General features: G+C 40.2%; 1 long non-coding RNA gene across 2 annotated transcripts in view; it reads left to right on the plus strand.

The window, feature by feature from the left end:
• LOC141575934 (uncharacterized) overlaps positions 1-10068 on the plus strand; it is a 32991-nt gene extending 22923 nt beyond the window's left edge. The window contains exons 1-3 of one of the 2 annotated variants that reach the window (XR_012504043.1): positions 4487-5374; positions 5456-5511; positions 6034-10068. This is a non-coding gene — a long non-coding RNA (uncharacterized LOC141575934). Of the gene's footprint in view, positions 1-4486; positions 5375-5455; positions 5512-6033 lie in introns of those variants that run through there. The other variant, XR_012504042.1, reaches the window with a different exon arrangement.
• The last annotated feature ends 1013 nt before the right edge of the window (positions 10069-11081 follow it).

The following is an 11081-nucleotide window of genomic DNA, read 5'->3' on the forward strand; positions in this document are numbered from 1 at the left end:
CTCTACCCAGGAGCGCCCGATTTTGGAGCGGAATGCCAGATGGCTTTGTTGGTCTCTTTTTTCCATGTTAATGAGGGGTTCAGTTTCCAGTGAAGTACACTTCGCACACAAGAAAGAAATCCAAAGGTGACTTTGTTTTGCTTCCGATTTGAACACTATCAGAACATCCATGGGGAAAAAAAAAAAGTCAATCTCAAAAGGGCTTATCATCATAATAGCAATATTTTAAAAGTGATAAAACTTCAAAAGTAGATGGGATTTTATTTGTTTTCCTGCTGGGATAGATAGAGTCCCACAGGGTCTTCCTTTGGGAATCCTTGTCAGAGGATGAAAAGAACAAAGGTTATGAAGACAGTGCCAGCTCCTATTCCCTTTTAAAAAACAAAACAAAACAAAAACAAAAAATAAACCAAACCAAGTTACCTCTTCCAGTAGTTTGCCCTGTGGCTGTAATAAAATTTTACTTTATACTGGCTGTTATTTGATCACTGTGAAAAGATAATGGATTCATTTGAAAAAACCTATCTAATCAGCACATTTTGTTAATTTTCTGCCTACATGGGAGGTGGCTGAGGGAGAATAAGATTGAGATCAAAATCCCTTTGGGCCCAGATCATTGATAAATTGATTGTGATGCTAATCAAACCCTTAAGCCGCAGAGCAGGAAACCTGGGGACAAGATGATGAGGTTTACTTAAATAAACGGAGGTCTTGGAATTGCAGTGGCATTGCGCATAGCTAGAACTCATTCACAGGAGCAGACTACAGCGGGGCAGGCTGATTCCAACTGTCTTGCCGTCTCTAAGGAAATCCTGACCCTGTGTGCCCTAGGTTTGTGAGAGCTGAACGAATCTTGCCTCTACTAGATGGGGGCAGATTTAAAAGTGCCAGTTGCACCCGAAAACAATAAAATGGATTTCTTTCATCAACTCAACCCTAAAGGAACTGAGAGGCAGATTCAGAGTTCACGGGTAACCCTGATACAGGCTGGGCTACGAGAATGCTGTGGGGTTTTGTCTCCCCACAGATCAATTAAAGACTGTGGTTTGGAATTTTCTTCTTACAGATAACTCTGACCATCTTCTCTGTATTAGAGTCTTCAATTTATAAATGACAGAAAACCCAATTCAAAGTGGCTTAAGCAGAAAAAACAAACAAACAAAACCTTGGCTTGGGAATGACAAAATGTCAGGCTAGAACTGACTTCAGATTGCCTCCATGCAGGGGCTAAAATGATGCCAGCAGGACCAATTCTCCCATCATCTCTTCATTCTACCTTCTTTATTGGCTTCATTCACAGTTCTGTTTGGAAGCAAGTGGGAAACTTGCAGCTCCAACCCAGCATCCTCCAAGGTTCACGTCTCACAGAGAAATAGAACTCCATTCACTAAATAGTCCAGACACAAGTTGGGACTGACTCTCATCGGCCCAGAGGTCACAGGCTCACCCCTCATTGAATCACTGTGGCCGGAGGAGGACGGGATTGTCCTCTCACGCAGTCTGAGTCACATGCTCATCCCTGGGGTGGGGTGGTAGTGTCAACTACACCTGGATACCATGAAGGGGCAGCGGATACGGCATGGCCAAAAGACTGTGAAGTCCACTACACAGTTCTGTCAGCTTACTGAAAGATCACGAAGCCCAGCTCCCTCCAAAGACTGGAAACACAGATTTAATTGGAATAGCAATTAGCAAGCTGAGTTTTTCATTGAAAGATCCAGTGTCCCATGCCTAATGGAAGCAATTGGAAGGCAATCACCTTTTCTTGCCAGCCTCTTGGAAAATAGAAATTTCACCTCTAAGAGATGGGCTGCTGATCTCAAAAGAAATGAATGTCTGGGACTCTTTTGTTTGTTTGTTTGGAAAAAAGCATGAAAATTGAGGGCCTGGTATCAGCTTCCTGGGATGTTGTCTACTGGGGAGAGATATCCAGGTTTCAGAATCAGAGTTGGGTCTAAGATAAATGTGATACTACCATGAAGATAGTTTCAGACACAAGGGACACCATTCACCTGGTACCAATATTAGTTAACAATCGGAGTTTCTTAAGGCCTTTCCTTGGTCTTCTTTGTGTGATACACACTCTCTGAGGGACAGCATCCCCTTCCAGGACTTCAAATCCATCTGTAGGTCAGTGCTGCTCACATCTTTCTCCAGATGAGATTCATTTCCTAGACCCAAACTATAATTCAGTTCCTGCTGGCATCTCAAACCCGTTCTATTTAATATTGAACTCATGATCTCTAGTCTTGTTTTGCTTACTGTAATCTCTGCCTCCAAACCCATCCTTCCTTGCCCTGCTTTGTGGTACTGGAACCGGATTCTGCAGACACCTTCTTTGCCTGCCGCTGCAGGATAGACTCTGCCAATAGAGGGCGCTAGAGGGCTGGCACTGAAAGGCTGGAGTAGTAATCAGTGCAAAGAGGTGAACCCCAGGGAGAGGGAGGGGGGCAAGAAAGTGGAGGCTGTGTGCTGGAGAGGGATTGTAATAATGAGTCACAGACTCTTACCTGGGAAAGGAGGGAGGAGAGGAAAAAGAGGTTATGAGGCAGTTAAAAGAAGTAGGATTCAGGGTCACCATATGCTGCGGTCCAGGTGGACGACAGCCTCTACACGTATGCAGAGCATGGCCTGCACCGCTGTTTGCCAAGGCCCTGGACTGCGCCACGGCACACAGTGGGACCAAAGAAAGACTGGAGGGAGGTTCTAGACATGAGCAAATCTGGTCTTGCTCTCCCACTTTTCAAAATCATCATGAAGCTCTCCGAGACTGATCCAGTTGAAGAAAGTAGGCAGATACACTCAGCTCCACTGAAGCCTTCCCACTGACTCTGAGGACCATGGAGAAGGCAAATTTCAACCTAAACTATTATTATTCAGCATCACAAATCTCAGGCATCCTTTAATGCATTTGACTTTATGTTTGAAGCCAAGACAGAGAAAGCCAAGTGCTTTAGTTCCAGGAATTGTATAACCAAGCAATGAAGTATCAGACACATTTTGCAAACTACATGAAGAGCCTCTTATCCCCCTTCTCCTTCCTTTGCCTCCATGTCTCCCCGCTCCCAGCCTCTTGAGAATCACAGACCTCAACGTATAAATGTCCAATAGGGGAGTTTCAGGTATCTGCCAGAAGCCACCTGGTTAGAAAGCTTAGACTTGAAGCATTTTTACTCCTAAAATCATACTAGTAACTGACTGCTGATTGCCTGCTGGTAACTATAACCTGTCGGGGTTCACAGGCTCTCGCATCTTACTAGGATGCATGAATCACACACAGCTCACGTTTCTTAGTAGGGACCCACCCTGTGGCAATATTTTTTTTCAAAATGACAGTTTTCAGGAAGGTATAGGATCTTAGTTAAGCGAAAAAATAAATAGTCATAATAATAGTTATTTTTCACTATAGGACCATAAACGGGGCTGTAATGAATGAATCTGTTGAGTTAGGAACACTGCTGATGGCACTAGCTGTTTGGAGCTCTTTATTAACTTGTCATCCATCAGCAGATCTCAGACCCATTAGGGGCAACAAGCGGTGTGGTCTTAATTCCTTTATCTGTTTTCTTCTTTTTTTTTTTTTAAACTACTCATCCAGATCTCTCAAGGGTGAGCTGCCCCTTATTAATCTACCTACGCAATATAAAATTCAGAGCCAATAACGCCCCATCCAATAGAGGAGGGCTTTTAAAGGATAACTGGAAAGTGAAACACAAGGGTTCCTAGTCACTGCAGAGAAGGAAGGAAGACTTTTTCATGAGCATCTGAACTGCAGTGAAGTACAAATAATCATCTCTGAACTTTATTATTTCCGTAGTGCGTTCTCGGAGCCTACCACACCTTTCCCAGGAGGAAAGAGGTTACTGCTTGTAGTAAATCAGATGTGTATGTAAAAAGGGACGCACAACAAAGGGGGAAATAAGGGAGAGAAAACTCAAGAAAGTAGCTGTAAGAATTCCTGAGTCAGGAAGAGGTGGGGGAAATTTTAGGGGCCAAATGGAGACAAATTCAGTAAAAGGAAAAACCCAAATAAAGATGAAGTGGAGGCAAGGGCAGGTGCAGAGGCAGGACTGAAAAGGAGGGTTCAGATCAGATCTCTCACCGGCTGTGGTAAGTCCAACCAAAAGCAATCAATTTATCAAATTCTAACCTGGACTTCATTAGAAAATTCTTCTCTCCCTGGGGACAAATTCAACTTCTAATTTTTTTTTACCCACAGCAGCTGATTTCTGGGTGAGCAAGTTACAGGATAGGATTCCTTACTGTGGGGGAGGAAAGATCCCAGAGGAAGACTGTTCCCTACGGGTGAAGGTGGAAAGTGGAAACGTGTTCCTGCCTTTCTAAGGTCCAGGGATTCATTCCTTTTTCTTTCATGTCACACTTCTCGGGCATTTCCTAGATTTTAGGCAAAAACACACTTGTGAGCCAGACGGACAACTTTGTTCCTTTTCATGATCCTTACTTTCTTGCTAAAGAGAAAGACAATAGACACAAAGTAATCAAGATAATATCAGGTAATAACATGTGCCATGAAGAGATCCCAGCAGAATGGTGGGGTAGGAGTGGTACCCATTACCTTGCATGGAGTGAATTATTAAACACTTTTACCTCTCCTCCCTCCCTCCCTCTCTCATGCTGTCCTTTTCTTCCTCCTTTTCATTCTTCACACATTTTGTTAAGCCTGAATTATGTGTCGGGCATATCTGATTCCTATTTTTATACTCCCTCACCCTCACCCAAGATAAAAGTCCAGGGTTTTGCACCTGACAGGCTCTCTGAAAGTTGTTTGAAAGATTGAGCTGTTCACAGACTTAGATTCTAGTAAGTGAAGGCCAGAAGAGATCAAAAGACAGGAAAGACAAAAATTAAGCATAATTAACACAGAAACAGGTTAAAATTAGATGACAGTGAGCCTTATTGGCACAAATCGTGACTATATCACTATGGCATTTGGAATAGCAGGACGGCATCATTTATCTCACTTTTGTGTCTCATCTGTCTTATGAATTTGGAGGAGGCAAGGCATTTTGCCAAATTTAGGAGCAGTTCAAATTTGACGTATTAGAAGTTTCTACGGAAACTGGTGTATGTCTGTATTTGAACTCTGACTGCTGGCAAGATAAAAATTTCCTAGTTAGAAGAAAATCAGTTCTTAGGACCATGAGAGAGGGAGGGAGGGAGAGAGAAAGAGAGAAACCCAATGTGCAGAGTTAATTGTAAAGAATCATAAACAGATGGACTGACCTCTTGTTAAGAAGTGGAAGGGAAAACAAAGGGAAAACGGTTATGGACAGAATGCAATTTGGAGGTCGTGCCTTTGGTCACAGAGCCTTCGTACATTGGGTGACGAACAAGTTTAGGCCGATTTCCCCCGGTAATGAAGCTTTGGATGACAGAAGCCAAACATTTTTCCTCTTAATTCTCCTGGTAATTCTCATTTATCTTTTTCAAGCAGTGGTGAAAACAGAGGAAGACGCCTGCGTGCAGGTGCTGGACCGCTCCTCCCATCTTGTAAGTAAACGTTATAATAGGATTTACCTGACTTAGCTGTCCAGTAGAGTGAAGGCACCCAGAATTCATTCAGATTCCTACCCCTGCTCACAAAGGCTCTGTAGGCTTGTAGAAAAGATCAGCTTTAAGCAGAAAAAGTCACAGCCCCACTGACACTTTTGCTAAGTGCAGGTTTACCATAGCATATAAACCAATCCAAAATCCAAGTTAGAAATTTGTGGGTGTCTTAGGGTGACGTGGTTGACATGGGCAAATGTTGCAATTCGTATGATCTTGCATTTCAACACTCCTGCATAAATTCCTTCAACCTAAGGTGTATAAACACACGTTCATGAAAGAACCCACATGGCTCTTTCTTTTTAGGAGATGACATAAAATATTTATGTCCCTCTGTCCTTCTAAAACAATTACGTTCCCCAAGGAAGAAAAATATAAGTCCTAAATGTGATTAAAAATTTACCTTGCTACAAATAACTGGCAATTAACTCATTCATTTCCACATTTCTTCGTTCTCTGTTACAGCTGGGGTGTATTGTAAAGGAACTATCGCTTTTGAACCTTTCAGACTGGAAATCCACCATATCAATGGTGGCAGGCAAGTCAAAATACAATGTAGATCCCGTATCAACCAGAATGTCAAATGATCTCATTAGCGTTTCAGGTCTATATGTGGGTGCATTTCAACTGCTCCGCTTTTCCTGCTTGAAAGTTTAGCAAAGATTAAGTCATTTACCAGCGACAGTTGGCAGAGGCAGCTGAGTGGAAGCTTTGATGAAATGTGTCAATCATTTCCCAGCAACTCTGCCTTTGACAGTCGGCTATCAGGAGTAACCGCTGTCACCGGGCTCTGCCTCTGTGGCTGGAATTCTTTTGACAGAATATTCCTTCTCTGCATTTTGCCTTTAACTTGTTTGTTTTACTTTTACTATTTTTTTCCATTACAATTAACTTTCGGAACATCATTCTTCTTTTTGAAAAAAATTTGGAGGGAGTAATGAATTGAAGGGATGAGCTTTAGAATCTGCATGTAGACATAGTACATAGATAGTTCATAATTAAACACTGAACGTCACGTACTATCCTGTGTATATAACATTTTGCTCCCAGTTTTTACCTAGAATTAACTGCCTACTCTTACTTAGCTTAACTCCGAGAGTCAAATGTTGTTTCTGCTCTTGCCCCTCTCAAGCCTGAAGCAAATTCAATGTCTGGTGCTGGTTCACAGCATAAACTCAAAACATCTGCGTGTGACATATTTATGTAGAGCAGAGAAATCTTGGCCTTCCAAGGTCTCAGTAACAGATCACTCCATGAACTATTCCAACTATTTCAGATACTGAGCGTCCGAAGTATTGCTGCTTCTCTCTCTCGGAGGAATTGATAGTGATCAGATCCTAACAAAATTTGCAGTCTCTGAACACGTGTACACAACTATCGCATAAGATGATAAGCAAATTTAACACCTAGAAAAATGGGTTTGAAGCAATGACCATCTGTTAGTAAAACAGTGGTTTTACCCAATCTTTATTTTTCTCGAACTAAAAGAAGCTACTTTAACTTTATTTTAACATTAAAAAAATCAGCACAATGTCCATGGCTTCTGTTTGAAAGTGCCTCATGAAATTCTTAGCCAGAAAACACAATTTTTTTTCTTTAAATTTAAAAAAATTTTTTTTATTTTTTTAACTTTTTTTATTGATTTATAATCATTTTACAATGTTGTGTCAAATTTCAGAAAACACAATTTTTAGTTAATAACTCAGTAATAAGTAAATAGACTGAACTTTTATAATGAAACATATTAGCCTGGGCATTATTACTATAAACCAGAAGCGGAGGGCCCTCTAATTCAAAACTATCCTCTCAAATTAGCTTGTGTGTGGTTTAAAAATGGAATATTCATTTTTGGATTTTACACGTTGATGTAAGACTTTGGTGAAAAGGCACGTGTTAAGGAAACTGAACCAAACAGTGGAAGCATTGTTAAATATTTTCTAAATATAAGGGAACTTTATCTGGGGTTAATTTTTAAAGGAGAGTATTTTACTTAAAAAAAAAATGGACAGTTGTGTTTTGAGATCTTGAAAACTTTTAGTAGGTGAATTATCAAGCGGCACTGATTTGAGGGAGAAAAAAGCCATGTCAACAGATAATTACAATAAAATGTGCTATTATAAGGATTTGTGCCAAGTCTTCTGAGAACTCCTCCCCGTCCATATGGCAGTGACAGAATCAGGGTGTGGGTGAATTTGCTGTAGTGATTGCAATCAGGTCAGAGGATTAAAGAACTCTTGAAGTAGGGACTTTAAACAGTCTTTCTACTGATGGTATATTGAATTTGAAAGAAATAATGTTAAGTAGGATAAAAAAAGACATTATTAAAAGTATCTAAGAACTCATTCTGGCATTCTAATTGAAATTAAAATTCCACCTAAAATTGAATACAGTCATAATGCTTAAAAATTATTTAGCACTTTGTGCTTTACAGAGTAATTTCTCGTTGTGTTAGCACTTGCTTAAAAAGTAATCTAGTTTTTAATATGTTCATTCATATACCATTCATTCATTCATTCATTCAATAAATATACTCTGTCCCAGATAACTGTGTCAGGAATTGATAATTCCAGGATAATTCCCTGGTCCTGTTTTACAAGATTGTATTCTTGCTAGACTGTGAACATCTTTGAGGGCTAAGGTATTTGTAGCATGTAAGTACTCACTAAATGTTCATTGAGTGAATGAATCAGTGCATGTTTTAATCAAGGTGGCAAATAAGAGGTTAACTAAACAGAAGTTTAGAAATGATAAACTCATAGGTGCTGGAGTCAAAAGACCTGATTTTAAGTTTTATCTTGGGTAGACAAGATGATACTGGGAAATTCACTTAACCTTTTTTGGTGTTAATTTCCTCAGCGTGGGATAAAATCATCTCTCTCTCACAACGTTTTTATGAGGATGGATGTGGAAGTGCTTTCTAATCTAAAATGCTATTTAGATGTTAGTCATTACTGCAAATAAGATTCCAATATTCTACATTATGGAGCAACATTGAAGGGAAGTGGCTCTATCAGGAGTTAAGCAATGTAGCCTTTCCAGAATGGAAAAATCAAGAGTGCTGGTCATGACAAGATGCGACGTACCCTTGGGGGAATTACACCAACGAGGGGAATTACACCAACGAGCGGAATCAGAGGTCAAGGCAGAAGTTTCTGTATAGATGAGCAGACTGAAGGGGACTGCGAGTGTTGTGGCTTGGGGCTAGTGCAGATCTCAGATAATTGTAACTTAAGGTATAGTGTGCTAAGTCTGACTAGCAGCAAGGCAAGCTTGCTCCAACGCCAACGAATGGTTGCAGCTGTCACCGCTCAGGCATCTGAATTTTGATTCTGGTGTTCTGACAGTATCTGGAACTCCATGGAAAGGGAGCCAAGGAACTGGATGGGTTTATGGATAAAGGGGTATCACTGATGTTGGTAAAAACATATGAAGACAAAATTAATGGAACTGAGGTGGGTATCATAGGCAGTGGGCTGGATGACAGGGATCATCATTGTGATACTGTTACCACCACTGCCGCCGCCGGTAACTCCATGCTGACATTTACCCAGCATGCTACATGATTTCTATTAACAATCATAAAAAGCTTTAATGTAAAAAATAAAGCACCTAAAAAAAAACGTAAAGCACTTATTCTCATTCTGTTTTACAGATACAAGCATACATTCAGATGCGTCAAGTGACTCATCTAAGGCCATGTCATAAGTAAATTGGCTCAGCTCCTGTACATCAGGTCCCCTGCTATTGCGTAGGAGATGCCAGACCCTTTAGGCCAGGAAGCCCGGATGTCAGGGCGCAACGCAGCAGGGACTGGGGGACAGCCTCTGCCGTAGGATGCCTTGAGTTGTTTGTTGCATGTGTGTCTTTTCTCCCTTATGAAGTGATCTTGTTCTCTCTTTTCAAAGGGCAGTATTAGTACCTAGTAGACTGGAGAAATTACTTTCAGCAATTATCAATATTATAATATTATAATATCAAAATTATATCTATATATCTATATCTATATATATATATGTAAAGTTTGCTCTCCATTTGAATAGCTTATTCCTGCACTGTTAGCCATTCTTTCCATCTCTAACAGACATACACTGGCTTCACTGCTGAGCCCTTTTCTTTTCCGTTAGATCTCTGTAATATATCCCTCAGTCAACCCATGATGGCAGGTGTCTTCAGGCAGGGAAGTTCCTAAGCGTGGCTCCTTGCTGCCTTACTTGTCCATGACCGTGAGCCTCTCTTCTGTCAACACAGCACATGGTGCATCTGACCTGCAATACATTATCCCCCTTTTTTTCCCCCTTGCTTGCCTCTCCATTCTTCAAAAGTAATATTTCCACTTCAAATTAGTTCATATTATTGTTTAACATTATACCTCAATAGAGTTGACTTTAAAAAATCCTGTCTCCTATAATTCCTGTGAGGAAAAAACTTATACACATATACATGCGATATTATCTATATATAAAATATTTAGGATAATGTATATATAAAGAACTTGGCAAGTGTCTTGCATGTAGTAACAAAATAAAAGAAATAAATAAAGTATATACTTACCCTGCTCTTACCGTTGTTATCAGGAGACTGTGAGCTTTTCTGAAGAGCAGGGCAATGGTACAAATATATAGGAGTGTGGGGGGCTCACCAGTTAAATGCTGGTCAAGCTCTCTGAAATCTAAGAAAGACTTAAATGCCAACTTTTAAAAATACAAAGTTAAAAATGTACTGGGATAGTCTGAGAGATCATCAGCAGTCTAAGGTTGTGTGCATATAAGAATGAAATACAAAATATAAAATGAAATGCAAATGAATGAAATACAGGAATGGAAGCTATGATCATTATAGCAACTTAGAGGTAAAGACTGATTTAAAAACAAACAAACAAACAAAACCCAAACAACAGCAACAACAATAAGAAAGGGAAGAAAAAAAAAAACACACCCAAATGGAGAAGCAGATGTTTTGCTAGCATAACAACTTCTTCAGTGAGAACTGGTAAATATTAGCAAGAGAAAGTTGTGTTGCTCCTTTAGATGCTTCATTTTGAAGTATCTGGCAGACATCCTCTACTGTGGGCATTGGTGCTGTATCCATACTAAGAACATGGGTACCATGACTTCCTGTGCAAATGAACCATCAAAATGAGGTGGACACATGGACCAGCAGTGAGAAGTGATGCTGGACACCTTTCTCAGGCAGACTCCAAATGAACTGGAGGGCAACCCAGCCAGCCAAATAGTGGGTTTGTATCATCTTCTGAGTTCTCTGTGTTTGGTATAGGCTAACTGTGAAGTTACTTTGAATCTGGCAATGGACTTGACTCATGTGCTCTTCCAAGGACTAACTGTGTCCTTACACTTAGGTAAAGGGCAAAAAAATACAACATGTTTGTAGAATGGTTTAAAGAAAAAATATTTGTAGTACTAAATTCAATGTTCAATGCGAATTCTTAGAGTTGACTTTTCTACTTAAAATCTTCTGATCAATCAACCACACACTAACCAACCACAACATAAAAA

The sequence above is a fragment of the Camelus bactrianus genome, chromosome 34, assembly GCF_048773025.1.
Source record: "Camelus bactrianus isolate YW-2024 breed Bactrian camel chromosome 34, ASM4877302v1, whole genome shotgun sequence".
In the NCBI taxonomy this organism is placed as follows: Eukaryota; Metazoa; Chordata; class Mammalia; order Artiodactyla; family Camelidae; genus Camelus; species Camelus bactrianus.